The sequence below is a fragment of the Tursiops truncatus genome, chromosome 2, assembly GCF_011762595.2.
Source record: "Tursiops truncatus isolate mTurTru1 chromosome 2, mTurTru1.mat.Y, whole genome shotgun sequence".
Classification (NCBI taxonomy): Eukaryota; Metazoa; Chordata; class Mammalia; order Artiodactyla; family Delphinidae; genus Tursiops; species Tursiops truncatus.
The window spans coordinates 88,795,639-88,810,798 of NC_047035.1; the positions used below are offsets into that span (position 1 = coordinate 88,795,639).

The 15,160-nt window shown below is 37.5% G+C and overlaps 1 pseudogene; it reads left to right on the forward strand.

Moving 5' to 3' along the window:
- Positions 1-9,217: 9,217 nt before the first annotated feature.
- LOC101334605 (gem-associated protein 2 pseudogene) lies at positions 9,218-10,072 on the forward strand (annotated as a pseudogene).
- The last annotated feature ends 5,088 nt before the right edge of the window (positions 10,073-15,160 follow it).

Below are 15,160 nucleotides of genomic sequence, written 5' to 3' on the forward strand. Positions count from 1 at the left end.
AACGGATAAGTGACCTGGAAGATAAAATAGTGGAAATAACTACTGCAGAGCAGAATAAAGAAAAAAGAATGAAAAGAACTGAGGACAGTCTCAGAGACCTCTGGGACAACATTAAATGCACCAACATTCGAATTATAGGGGTTCCAGAAGAAGAAGAGAAAAAGAAAGGGACTGAGAAAATATTTGAAGAGATTATAGTTGAAAACTTCCCTAATATGGGAAAGGAAATAGTTAATCAAGTCCAGGAAGCACAGAGAGTCCCATACAGGATAAATCCAAGGAGAAATACGCCAAGATATTATCAAACTGTCAAAAATTAAATACAAAGAAAACATATTAAAAGCAGCAAGGGAAAAACAACAAATAACACACAAGGGAATCCCCATAAGGTTAACAGCTGATCTTTCAGCAGAAACTCTGCAAGCCAGAAGGGACTGGCAGGACATATTTAAAGTGATGAAGGAGAAAAACCTACAACCAAGATTACTCTACCCAGCAAGCATCTCATTCAGATTTGATGGAGAAATTAAAACCTTTACAGACAAGCAAAATGTGAGAGTTCAGCACCACCAAACCAACTCTACAACAACTGCTAAAGGAACTTCTCTAGGCAAGAAACACAAGAGAAGGAAAAGACCTACAATAATGAACCCAAAATAATTAAGAAATGGGAATAGGAACATACATATCGATAATTACCTTCAATGTAAATGGACTAGATGCTCCCACCAAAAGACACAGATTGGCTGAATGGATACAAAAATAAGACCCATATATATGCTGTCTACAAGGTACCCAGTTCAGACCTAGAGACACATACAGACTGAAAGTAAGGGGATGGAAAAATATATTTCATGCAAATGGAAACCAAAAGAAAGCTGGAGTAGCAATTCTCATACCAGACAAAATAGACTTTAAAATAAAGACTATTAGAAGAGACAAAGAAGGACACTACATAATGATAAAGAGATCGATCCAAGAAGAAGACATAACAATTGTAAATATTTATGCACTCAACATAGAAGCACCTCAATATATAAGGCAAATACTAACAGCCATAAAAGGGGAAATTGAGAGTAACACATTCACAATAGGGGACTTTAACACCCCACTTTCACCCATGGACAGATCAGCCAAAATGAAAATAAATAAGGAAACACAAGCTTTAAATGATACATTAAACAAGATGGACTTAATTGATATTTATAGGACATTCCATCCAAAAACAACAGAATACACATTTTTCACAAGTGCTCATGGAACATTCTCCAGGATAGATCATATTTTGGGTCACAAATCAAGCCTTGGTAAATTTAAGAAAATTGAAATTGTATCAAATATCTTTTCTGACAACAACACTATGAGACTAGATATCAATTACAGGAAAGGATCTGTAAAAAATACCAACAAATGGAGACTAAACAATACACTACTTAATAATGAAGTGATCACTGAAGAAATCAAAGAGGAAATCAAAAAATACCTAGAAACAAATGACAATGGAGACACGACGACCCAAAACCAATGGGATGCAGCAAAAGCAGTTCTAAGAGGGAAGTTTATAGCAATACAGTCCTACCTTAAGAAACAGGAAACGTCTCGAATAAACAACCTAACCTTGCACCTAAAGCAATTAGAGAAAGAAGAACAAAAAAACCCCAAAGTTAGCAGAAGGAAAGAAATATAAAAATCAGATCAGAAATAAATGAAAAAGAAATGAAGGAAATGATAGCAAAGTTCAATAAAACTAAAACCTGGTTCTTTCAGAAGATAAACAAAATTGATAAACCATTAGCCAGACTCATCAAGAAAAAAAAGGAGAAGACACAAATCAATAGAATTAGAAATGAAACAGGTGAAGTAACAAGTGACACTGCAGAAATACAAAAGGTCATGAGAGATTACTACAAGCAACTCTATGCCAATAAAATGGACAACCTGGAAGAAATGGACAAATTTTTAGAAATGCACAACCTGCCAAGACTGAATCAGGAAGAAATAGAAAATATGAACAGACCAATCACAAGCACTGAAATTGAAACTGCAATTAAAAATCTTCCAACAAACAAAAGCCCAGGAGCAGATGGCTTCACAGGCGAATTCTATCAAACATTTAGAGAAGAGCTAACACCTATCCTTCTCAAACTCTTCCAAAATATAGCAGAGGGAGGAACACTCCCAAACTCATTCTACGAGGCCACCATCACCCTGATACCAAAACTTGACAAGGATGTCACAAAGAAAGAAAACTACAGGCCAAGATCACTGATGAACATAGATGCAAAAATCCTCAACAAAATACTAGCAAACAGAATCCAACAGCACATTAAAAGGATCATCCACCATGATCAAGTGGGGTTTATTCCAGGAATGCAAGGATTCTTCAATATACGCAAATCAATCAATGTGATACACCATATTAACAAATTGAAGGAGAAAAACCATATGAGCATCTCAATAGATGCAGAGAAAGCTTTTGACAAAATTCAACACCCATTTACGATAAAAACCCTCCAGAAAGTAGGCATAGAGGGAATTTTCCTCAACATAATAAAGGCCATATATTACAAACCCACAGCCAACATCGTCCTCAATGGTGAAAAACTGAAAGCATTTCCACTGACATCAGGAACAAGACAAGGTTGCCCACTCTCACCACTCTTATTCAACACAGTTTTGGAAGTTTTAGCCACAGCAATCAGAGAAGAAAAGGAAATAAAAGAAATCCAAATCGGAAAAGAAGAAGTAAAGCTGTCACTGTTTACAGATGACATGATACTATACATAGAGCATCCTAAAGAAGCTACCAGAAAACTACTAGAGCTAATCAATGAATTTGGTAAAGTAGCAGAATAAAAAATTAATGCACAGAAATCTCTGGCATTCCTACACACTATTGATGAAAAATCAAGAAAATCAAGAAGAGTCCCTTTTACCATTGCAACAAAAAGAATAAAATATCTAGCAATAAATCTCCCTAAGGAAACAAAAGACCTGTATGCAGAAAATTATAAGACACTGATGAAAGAAATTAAAGATGATACAAACAGATGGAGAGATATACCATGCTCTTGTATTGGAAGAATCAACATTGTGAAAATTACTACCCAAAGCAATCTACAGATTCAATGCAATCCCTATCAAACTACCACTGGCATTTTTCACAGAACTAGAACAAAAAATTTCACAATTTGTATGGAAACATTAAAGACCCCGAATAGGCAAAGCAATCTTGAGATCGAAAAACGGAGCTGGAGGAATCAGGCTCCCTGACTTCAGACTATACTACAAAGCTTCAGTAATCAAGACAGTATGGTACTGGCACAAAAACAGAAAGATAGATCAATGGAATAGGATAGAAAGTCCAGAGATAAACTCACGCACATATGGTCACCTTATCTTTGATATGGAGGCACGAATGTACAGTGGAGAAAGGACAGCCTCTTCAAAAAGTGGTGCTGGGAAAACTGGACAGGTACATGTAAAAGTATGAGATTAGCTAACTCCCTAACACCATACACAAAAATAAGCTCAAAATGGATTACAGACCTAAATTTAAGGCCAGAAACCATCAAACTCTTAGAGGAAAACATAGGCAGAACACTCTGTGACATAAATCACAGCAAGATCCTTTTTGACCCACCTCCTAGAGAAATGGAAATAAAAACAAAAATAAACGAATGGGACCTAATGAAACTTAAAAACTTTTGCACAGCAAAGGAAACCATAAACAAGACCAAAAGACAACCCTCAGAATGGGAGAAAATATTTGCAAATGAAGCAACTGATAAAGGATTAATCTCCAAAATTTACAAGCAGCTCATGCAGCTCAATAACAAAAAAACAAACAATCCAATCCAAAAATGGCAGAAGCCCTAAATAGACGTTTCTCCAAAGAAGATATACAGACTGCCAACAAATACATGAAACAATGCTCAACATCATTACTCATTAGAGAAATGCAAATCAAAACCAAAATGAGATATCAACTCACACCAGTCAGAATGGCCATCATCAAAAAATCTCGAAACAATAAATGCTGGAGAGGGTGTGGAGAAAAGGGAACACTCTTGCACTGCTGGTGGGAATGTGAATTGGTACAGCCACTATGGAGAACAGTATGGAGGTTCCTTAAAAAACTACAAATAGAACTACCATATGACCCAGCAATCCCACTACTGGGCATATACCCTGAGAAAACCATAATTCAAAAAGAGTCATGTACCAAAATGTTCATTGCAGCTCTATTTACAATAGCCCGGAGATGGAAACAACCTAAGTGTCCATCATCGGATGAATGGATAAAGAAGATGTGGCATATATATACAATGGAATATAACTCAGCCATAAAAAGAAACGAAATTGAGCTATTTGTAATGAGGTGGATGGACCTGGAGTCTGTCATATAGAGTGAAGTAAGTCAGAAAGAGAGAGACAGGTACCATATGCTAACACATATATATGGAATTTAAGAAAAAAAATGTCATGAAGAACCTAGGGTTAAGACAGGAATAAAGACACAGACCTAGTAGAGAATGGACTTGAGGATATGGAGAGGGGGAAGGGTAAGCTGTGACGAGGCGAGAGAGTGGCATGGACATACATACACTACCAAGCGTAAGATAGATAGCTAGTGGGAGGCAGCCATATAGCACAGGGAGATCAGCTCGGTGCTTTGTGACCACCTGGAGAGGTGGGATAGGGAGGGTGGGAGGGAGGGAGATGCTGGAGGGAGGATATATGGGAACATATGTATATGTATAACTGATTCACTTTGTTATAAAGCAGAAACTAGCACACCAATGTAAAGCAATTATACTCCAATAAAGATGTAAAAAAAAAAGAACACAAATAACATGCTGGCAAGGATGTGGAGAAAAGGGAACCTTTATACACTGTTGGTGGGAATATAAATTGGTGCAGCCACTGTGGAAGCAGTAAGAAGGTTTCTCAAAACACTACAAATATAACTACCATATGACACAGCAATTCCGCTCCTGGGTATATATCTGAAAAAAATAACAACACCAACTTGAAAATATACACATGCCCCAATGTTAATAGCAGCATTATTTACAATTGCCAAGATAGGAAAGCAACCTAAGTGTCCATCAACAGATCAATAAAGAAGAGATGGTATATATATATGTATACACACACACACACACAATGCGATACTAGACAGCCAGAGAAAGTAATGAAATTTTCCCATCTGTAGCAACATGAATGGACTTGGAGTGCATTATGCTAAGTGAAATAAATCAGAGAAAGACAAGTACTGTATGATATCATTTACATGTGGAATCTAAAAAGAACAAAAACAAATTAGTGGGACTTCCCTGGTGGCGCAGGTGGTTTAGAATCCGCCTGCCAATGCAGGGGACACAGGTTCGATCTCTGGTCTGGGAAGATCCCACATGCCACAGACCAACTAAGCCTGTGCACCACGACTACGGAGCCTGCACTCTAGAGCCCACGAGCCACATCTACTGAAACCCGCATGCCTAAAGCCCGTGCTCTGCAACAAAAGAAGCCACTGCAATGAGAAGCCCACGCACCCCAATGAAGACCCAATGCAGCCAAAAATAAATATAAATAAATAAATTTATAAAAACAAAGATGTGCCAAGACTGCCGCAATATAATGTTAAAAAAAAGAAAAGAAAGAAACAAAGTAGTAAATATAACAAAAATGAAGCAGACCCACTGATACAGAGAACAAACTAGTGGTTACCAGTAGGGAGATGGGGAGGGGTGATATAGGGGTGAGGGAGTGGGAGGTATAAACTATTGGTTGTAAGATAGGCTACAAGGACATATTGTACAACATGAGGAATATAACTAATATTTTATAATAACTGTAAATGAAGTGTAACCTTAAAATTTGTATAAAAAATTTAAAACTTTTAAAAACTATATCAATTCAAGTTTCCCTGCCTCCACGCTAATATAAGACTTCCAAATCTAAGCCTGTCATCTTCAGAACACGTGCAATATTGCCATCTACATTACACAACCAATACAGGATATAATCATGAATAACATTATATTTTCTACTGCTTTATCTACTCACTTTGTCTCCCAACCAGACTATAAACTCCTTCAGTGTAGGGATTACAATTTAGACTTTTTGTAATCCTTCAAAATATTTGGTCTGATAACATTTTATTTACTCAATGAGTACTTGCTGATTGAGGAAAACAGGTTTGTAGATAACTTTTAAAAATATATATTTATTAAGTAACATGGTTCTCAAACAGCTTTCTGGTTGTCCTCCCCCAATTTTTGCCTTTGATATAAAATTTGGGACATCCTGGTTCTATAATTCTGTATGTATATAGGTATACATGTATAAATATAATTATAGATAAGTAGAAGTAACTATTCCACTGTTTCATTTTAAACTTTATATTCAAGAAGTTGAATTATACTTATACGTGCAAGCTTCTTTTCTCTTATTCATTCCTTAGAGGGTATGATAAATAGTTGTTTACTGCCCTTTGAATAATAGACTGTCACAAATGTTACTTCTGGTTTTCTCCTTTCTCGGCTAAACAACCTTAGCTCCTTTAGACATTTAAATGCCATGAACAGATGCTCAATATTACTTGGTGGCTGGGCATGATTTATAGTGCTTATTTCTGGAAGGAGATCAAAATAGAAGCATTATGTATTTTTAAAGCTTTTCTTTCACATATGGCATGCTTTACAGGGAGTGAGGATTTGGATGAATGGATAGATTAATGCAGCTAATATTCTCACTTCAGTCTCATCTAAAAAGAGGAGAAACACAGGAAACATCATAATGGAAGCTAAAATGCACAAAATGCTATTTTACTATTAACTCAGACCTTTCTTATGCCAGATGGTGTTGGAGGAAAGCTTTTGTTTTCTTGATGATGGGCATCTCCTTTGAATTTTGCTAACCAGACATGTTTCCTCTCTTCTCGGCATTCACAGACACTGTGGTCTTCTTTTACGTACCTCTTGCATGCAGTAGTTGGTTTGCGTTTCCAGGCATTGAATATCCTTCTGATTGGTTTCTGGGAGAGGAATTTATGCTTCTTGATGTATTGATTTTAATCTTCAAGGATTCGGATAACCATGCATACTACCATAACACCCTGTAATAGCACTCACCATATTAAAATGTCATTTACCTATTTTCCTGTCTCTCTGAAACCCATACTACACACTCCCAGTTATCAGGAACTCTTTCTGATTTATCTTTCTATTCTAGTCTGGCATATGGCAGATTCTCTCTAAACATTTCTCGAGTACATGAACAAATGAAGACCAGAAATTCAAGTCTACTTTGATATTTAAAGGAAGTCTTTATACTTCCTGGAATCACATGGGACAAAGGGAACATTTATTATAAATAGATGCCTATGCTGTGTCTGTAGCACAGCACATGTTACCTCATTTAATCTTTTCAAGAAATTCATGAGCTATTCCCTTATTTGCTGCCATTTGTTAGTTATTTACCTATTTGATATATATACTATGTCCTGTCTTTTAAAACACTTTATCATTTAATATTTTTAATGATCCTTTGAAGCAGGTATTACTGTTCTCATTTTTAAAATAAGGAAGTTGAGGCTCAAAGAAGACATGAAGTGTTTGAATCCAAATCTACCTAACTCTAAACCCCAAATATTTCCTACTTGACCATCATGACTTGGAGACAAAATGTTTGGGACAAATAGGTTATTTATGTGACTTTTCTGCTTTCTTTATTTTTACTCTAATGCTGGTATCTACCACTTCTCCTTGTGTATCTTGCATTAACTCTCTTCTAGACAGAAGACCTTATTATTCACTATAAAATATAGAGAAACCTTATTGGTCATCTTAAAGGCTGCTAGTCCAATGTTAAGTCAATAAATATATTCCTGTGATGAACAATCCTTGGTTCAGTCAGTTGTGACCAGATTCTTAAAGTCACATTCCAAAAAGCTTAGCTACCTTTGCAATAAGGACCTGCGCTGGCAGCTTTTCCCAGAAGAGGCCTGTAGGTCTGCCAGTTGCTCAGAGTTTCATGAGTGGTCCAGTCACAAATAGAAGATGCTCCCAAAGGTAAGTATGAGACCTTCATCAGTAGAGTAATTTTAAGCACAGCTTTACTAAAGCAGCACCAAATTCTAATTGGATCTACTAGACTTAATTTAAGGAGCCACAGTGGACTAATTCTAATATACTGTTACATCCAATATATCAGCACAATATTATATGTAAGCAAGGGTGTGTGTGTATAATGTGTAAAATGGGAGAAGGGATGGGGATGTGAGAGCAGGGTGGTGGACTGAAAACATTGTTTTAACCTTGTTTATTGTACCATAACAGGTCTTGGTATTGCCCCTCAAGAAGGACATAAGAGTAGAGAAGGAAAGGTAACTAAATAAGCAAAAGAGAAAGAGGTTGCCATGCTGGCAAAACTAGATCCTAAGATGAAAGGAAACATAGAGGTCAGCTAATACAACTCCCTAAACCAAGGGGAATGCCATTTCCATTGTCATCTGTGAGTATCAACTATCCTCAAAAGGATAGTTCAGAAGATTATCATTCCTCATTTTGCAAAGCTGAAGACAGAGAGGAGAGAAGTCAAAAGTATTAATGCAGGAAGGGTATGGGTAGGCTATATCAGATGCAGTCACCCAACAGCAGAATATCAGACTTAAAAGCACCTCTTGAACCTGGGACATGGGCATGTATTTGGGCATTTAGCATGGCACAGATGGAATGTGAAATAGACTTCTTGTCCTGAGACCTAGATTCTAGGCCACTCTCCATCATTATTAACTAGCTATGTATCACTGAACTGTACACATGATTTCTTATCTGTGAAATGAAAGGGCAGGATTAAAAGATTCCTATATTATTTTCCAGCAATAAATTACTCAATCCTAAAGAAAATATTTACTTCTGACAATGGATGAACTGTAGAACAAATTACTCTAAGGTTGTATTGGTTAAAAATAAAAAATACCTTTGGGGGATGTTGATCACTACTTCTGCAAAGAACTAAATTCAAAATCTTCATTACACCATTGGAACCTTAACTTTGATACAATCAACAGGCTTACTCATACATAATTTAGCCCCCTAAGGCCTATCTCTTGCTCATCTCTCTGTCGAAAGTGCTTATTTGTGTGCCTGTGCAGTGACCAACCTAGACTTGGTACATGTGCTGGGTGGAACTGGCTGAGTTGAAAACCATGGCATAGGTGCCAGTGGAGTCTGCAGTGGAAGACTTGATGCCTCAGATGTTGCCAGTGGAGCCCTGCAACTTGGCAGAAAAGTTAGCTCCCTCTCTATCCCCAAGGATGCCTCAGGAATCCCTGAGGCCAGTCTAGATTGAAGTAGCTCAATGTCCAGATGTGGTAGCTCACATCGACCCAAAGAATTTGAAAAGGAAGCAAAGTGTGAATGTTTCTCTTTCAGAATAAAAACCTGTTCCTAAAGGATATTCCTCCAAACTTCAGAGGCAAGAGCAACAAGTAGCACCGTTTTCAACTGTTCAACAGAGCGTGAACAGACACTGAAGTCACTGGAAATCTCAGCAGTTGGGTAGTAACAGGATCATGCCTTTCAACTATGTAAAATATGTAATTATTTCTCCTTTCCCGGGATAAATATCCTTCATTCTTCCAAAATCTGAAGATGAAGAAAGCTGTAAAAACTTTTGTCTGGGTGAAATGTTATATGCAGAAGGGGCTGTTGGATCAGCTACAAATTAAAGTCCTGGGATGGATTATACCCAGATTGGTTTTCCTCCCTTGCTTCTTATTGTTAGCAGAATAAATGAGTCAACAGTAACTAGTGTCTTGGAATTTATGAGTAACTGGCTTAGAGAAAGAGAATTATTACAGAATTGGGATGATGACTTTATGCTTTATTGGCTTGTCTTGGAAAACCTTTATTACCTGAGGATCATTCACTAATTTGGCAGCTTGCAAGAAGGTGCTCTGAAGTGAGGCTCTTAGTGGACAGCAAAGATGAATTTGAATTTATTAATCTGCTTGGTTAGCAGGTATTTTCACCAATGTGATTGAGATGATAAGCCATCTTGATGTAGCTGATCTCAGGGATAGAAGATACTTGTGATGATGGCAGCCTAAGTCTGAGGCAGTGCAATGCCAATTCAAGTGCAAATTGCATCATATCTTCAACACTATGTGAAGGGTCCTCAGCTTAGCCTGTGTAACTCAAGCTGATATTCAGAAGACAGATCGTATTGATTTGAATACCTGAGTGTCTTTGGAAAATCCCACCCAGTTTCTGATGGACAGTTTAAAGAGTTTTCTGAAATCAAATGTTTTTAAACCACATTAAGTGCCATTTATTGATGAAGCATCCTGCACAGAAACTGTATGATGAAATTTTACAGAGGTCCTTGGTGCTGTTATATTGTTTATTTACATATACACATATAAAAATTGAATTGAAAATGTGAAAAAAATAGCTTTCAGGGATGTGGAGCTCAAGCTTTCTATTACATTCTCCTCCACTAAAAATTATGTCATTATTGTGGCTTCCCCATAGACCTGTTCCACATCTTCTTCTCTGGGCCCTATATTTTTCTTTATAAGATCAGCTTGCTTGTGCTGGGTCCCTCCCACAGACTCGTTGCTGGGTTACAGAGGTGCTAACATTCACAAGGATGATATCAAAGCTATTATGTAGCTGTACCTTGTACAGGTTGTGCACTGCACTGGAGCACCCAACTGAAGGAGCAAGTGGGGGCTGCAGTGTGCCTTTGTGTGGGTGCATCCACCTTAAGGCAGGCATGCCTTTTTTCCAATTCACTCTAGGGTGTAGTATGGGCGTGAGGTGTTCTGGGAAGCAGGATTTACCCATTTGCTGCATGATCTGAAAAGGTCTGACCTATACCAACATTGTGAATATCCATTCCTCAATGCCAAACATCACAAAACTAATTACAAGGGGCTCTTTTTGGGGGGCTAAAAAATAAATAATACAAAGCAGTTCCACTTAAGGGGTAAAACATTCTAGGCAGCTCAGATTAAACTTCTGTATCAGCCTATTTTGTTGAATAACAGTACATTATCATGGGAGGACACATTTTTTAAACAAAATTTATTGGTCAAAATTTCCTCAGGGCTAACTTGCACTGAATCCCTGCTGAATGATCTCAAAGGAATAAAGCAAATTACATACACTGCATTAGGCCTTAGAATGCATGGTGCAGTAAAAAGCAGATTCAGACACTCTCTGTAGGTGCCATGCTTGACAGAGAATGGAAAATCTCATTGAAACACTTGTTGATATTCTTTGTCTCTCATGAAGAATTCGATACACTTCTCTGCAGATCTACTTGTGGTTTGGAATGAAAATGTGTTGTGTAAGGCTGCCCTAGAATTTCATGGAAAATGTAAATTGTCCAAGCTCCCTTCCAAATACAATCAGACTTAAAGTGGTTCCCATAGCTCTCCCTTCAACCATAAGATGTTCCCATTAGTGCCAATTAATGCTGAGACCCTGGCAGCCTGTGTGCATGATTCATTAATGAGAAGCCTCATTTACAGCTGAGAAAGCAATGCAATGTAGCAGCTGTGATAATTTCTCACCTGCTCTGCAAACTGCTGACCTCTCACCATGGATAAGCTGCCCTCCCTTTGGCCTATGGCAGTGTGTGCTCAGGGGACAGTGGACAATGGCAACAATGATGGTGAAATTCTACCTAACATTCCAGCTTCCATGCTTACTTGAGACCAAATGTGAGACTGAGACTCTAACCTTCCTTTCTCAAACGAAATTTCTAATTCAATTAAAGATGGGACAGAGAAGCCGAAACCTCTATTACTCTACAATACATTGCTTTCCTACAAGATACCCACTTCATCAACAGCCTCTAAATCTGTAGGCTATATTGCTAGTCTCATTACTAACATGACTCCAGTAATCAAACTGGCTCAAGCAATTTATAACCAGGCTGTGTAAAAGATGCTGGTTTATACAATCTACATATATATATATATATATATATATTTAATTATGCCCAGATATTTCATTGCTATGACTCCAGATACCATAGTTATTTATTAAATGGTAACAACCAAGTTACCATTTTTTTCCTATCCAGATGCTATCTTATTCTGCAACCTAAACAGGGGTACAAACAAGAAGTGATTGGACACTGAGTGCCACCCACAGTCTCCCAGATCTGCCAGAGTCAGAAGACTAGGGAGAAGGTACCCCTGAGTCCAACAAGCCCAGTCGCAGTCATGCTATTCAAAATGAGAAAGGGACTCTCTGCTTCTGAGAGAAAAACATTCAAGGCCCAGAAATCCCTTTTATCCATGAACTTGGCAGGCATCTTTCTCCCCATTCCTATCCTTCTTGCTCCTAGAAGTGAGCGTGAGACACTCATCAGTAGAGTTGTTGTAAGCCCTGCTTTACTTGAAGCAGCATCAAATTCTAATCAAAAATCTCTTGGCTTTAGTATTAATTTTCATTTATCTCAAGAGGGAGCTGGGCTGAAATACAATTTCGTACTTTCTACAAACAATAGTGCAAGTAACATTGAAGGGGAAGCATTTATGTTACTTAGGATAATCAATTGCTTTTCAAGCACCATTAAGCCTTTTAGAAATGGTACATTTGATCAATAGCCCAGCTGTGCTATTAACAAGTATGTGACCTCAGACAAGTCCCTAACCCTCTATAGGCCTCAGTCTGTTCATCTGTAAAATGAGAGCACTAGATGGGATTTTCCCTATGGATCCTTGTAGCTCTAAGAGGCTATGATTCTATACATCAGTTGCAAATAACTCTTACCTCGGTGATAAAAATCAGTGGTCTGAAACACTCTTGGAATCAAAGCTGTTTCCAGCTTTTTTTCTCCTGGATGAAGATGGAAATAGCAATCATTACCTGGGGCCTTGGGGGCTACTTGCTTGTACTCAGGCTTTCTGAAAAGTTGAGATGCATTAACTGGCTATCTTCTGGGTCTAAATCTATTTCTAAATTGATTGGGGATTTTATATTTTTCCCTATGAGATCCAGTGACAGCTAGGTACTCAAAAAAATTAGAGTTAAACAAGGAGACATAGTTCTGCCCCCTGGAGGGCTCCACCTACAACAAACCTCAACCCCGCTCAAGCCTCTGGTAATTTTCTGGAGAATGCAGGGACCAAAAATTACCCAGGAAAGTTATACATTTCTGATATGTTTAAATAAATTGAGGCAGAATTTTATGTATCTCATAGAGTCAAGATGATGGCAAGTAAACTGTATTAAACTAAGATTTATTATTAACCATCCATACCCAACGTGGCGAAAGTTATCCACGAGGCTATATATCTTTTTATGTTTGTGACCTGTCATTTTTAAAAGCTATATATGTTAATACCTGAAGGATTCAGAGGCTATAAAGCTATGTAGTCAGATTAAGCACAGGTTAATAATACCAGTTCTTTTCAGAGCCAAGCAAAAGCCTGTGGACTTATGGACAGAAGTTTCACAAGGCTAACTGTCCTTACAAACCTCTACTACAAAGAATGATAGGACTTTGGCTTCGTTTCCTCGATGGCTATATCAGTGGGGTAAGTTCTATAATTTCATTTCTTGAGCAAACTATTCAGATAATCCTTCACACAGAATTATAGCTTCTATTAAAAATGTGTATTCTTTCCCAAAGCCTTTTTCCTCTCTTGTTTTAATATGAAACAATATCAGAGCATTGGGAAAGAATTATTATCCTTGTCAACATCCTTAGGGGGCCTGACTAATATAAGAACCACTTCTTCCTGACTAATGATATTACAGGCTGCAGGAGCCTTCCCCAAACAACCCTGTAATTCAAGTCCTTTGTATCCAGTGTGTTTTTGACAGACTGGTTAATAATGTCTGCTAAAGAAAAGTATTCCTCTCAATTTCAATCACAAAGCAACCTCTAAGGAAATTCTCAAGTCTGTTAAGTAGGCTAGACTTAAAACATCATACTCACCTGTGACACTCTTGCCTCAATAGAGATGTTGCTTATGAAAGCAGAGCCTATACAAGGAAATGTGGAGCATGAATGACAACTAAAGGCCGTGTACTGTAGTACAGAGGAAGACAAACAGATGAACAGTAAAAATCTTAAATTCTTCTTCTACATGATAATACAAGTAATAATAAAAAGCTATAATAAAAGTTATATATTGAATACTTACCTAATGCTATAAAATCTTCTAAGTGTTTTACATATAACTAATTTAATCCTCATATGAACCTTAGAAGGTTGTTAGTAGGACTATAATATGTAGATAGTTTTGTCTGGTATTTATTTTACTTAATATTTTGTTTGCATTTTTCTACATCATTTTTTAAAATTTGATTTTTAAAAGCTATTGACATTCCATTATTTGGGTAATATATAACTTCATTCATTTCAATATTGCAAACTTGGCTTGGAAATTTCCCCTGTGGCAAGAAAGAGCAGAGAAGATTCAAAAGATATAGCAGAGGACAGATAAGCGAAAAGTATATTGTATTGTGTAGTTTCTCAATAGTTTCAATTGTGTAAGTGTCTTTCTTTGATGGGTCTTTTGTTATGTTTGTGAATGTGCCAAAATGGCTGGTGATAGATTTGGCACCTATTATGAGCCCTACTGTGTGTCCTCCCCCCTTCACCCCCATTCATATGTTGGAGTCCTAGCCCTCAGTACTTCAGATGTGACTCTATTTGAAGACACAGACTTAAAAGAGGTAATTAAGGTTAAATGAGGTCATTGGGATGGGCCCTAACCCATGTGTCTGTATTTGGAAATAGGACCTTCAAAGATGTGATTAAGTTAAAGTACCTGAGGGTGGGTCATAATCTAATCTGACTGACATCCTTATAAGAAGACGATATTTGAACATGGAGACAGATCCCAGAGGTACACGCACCTGCACAGAGGGACAACCATGTGAAGAGGCAGCAAGTGAGTGGCCATCTTCAAACCAGAAAGAGTGACCTCGGAAGAAACCAACCCTGCTGGCATTTTGATCTTAGATTTCTAGCCTCTACTACTGTGAGAAAATAAGTTTCAGTTGTTTAAACCACCCCATCTGTGGTATTATACTATGGCAGCCCAAGCAGACTAATACAGTGCCACAGAGCACAAGTACAGGTGTTAGCTATCTTTAATTTAGCTATTTCCCCTTTAATT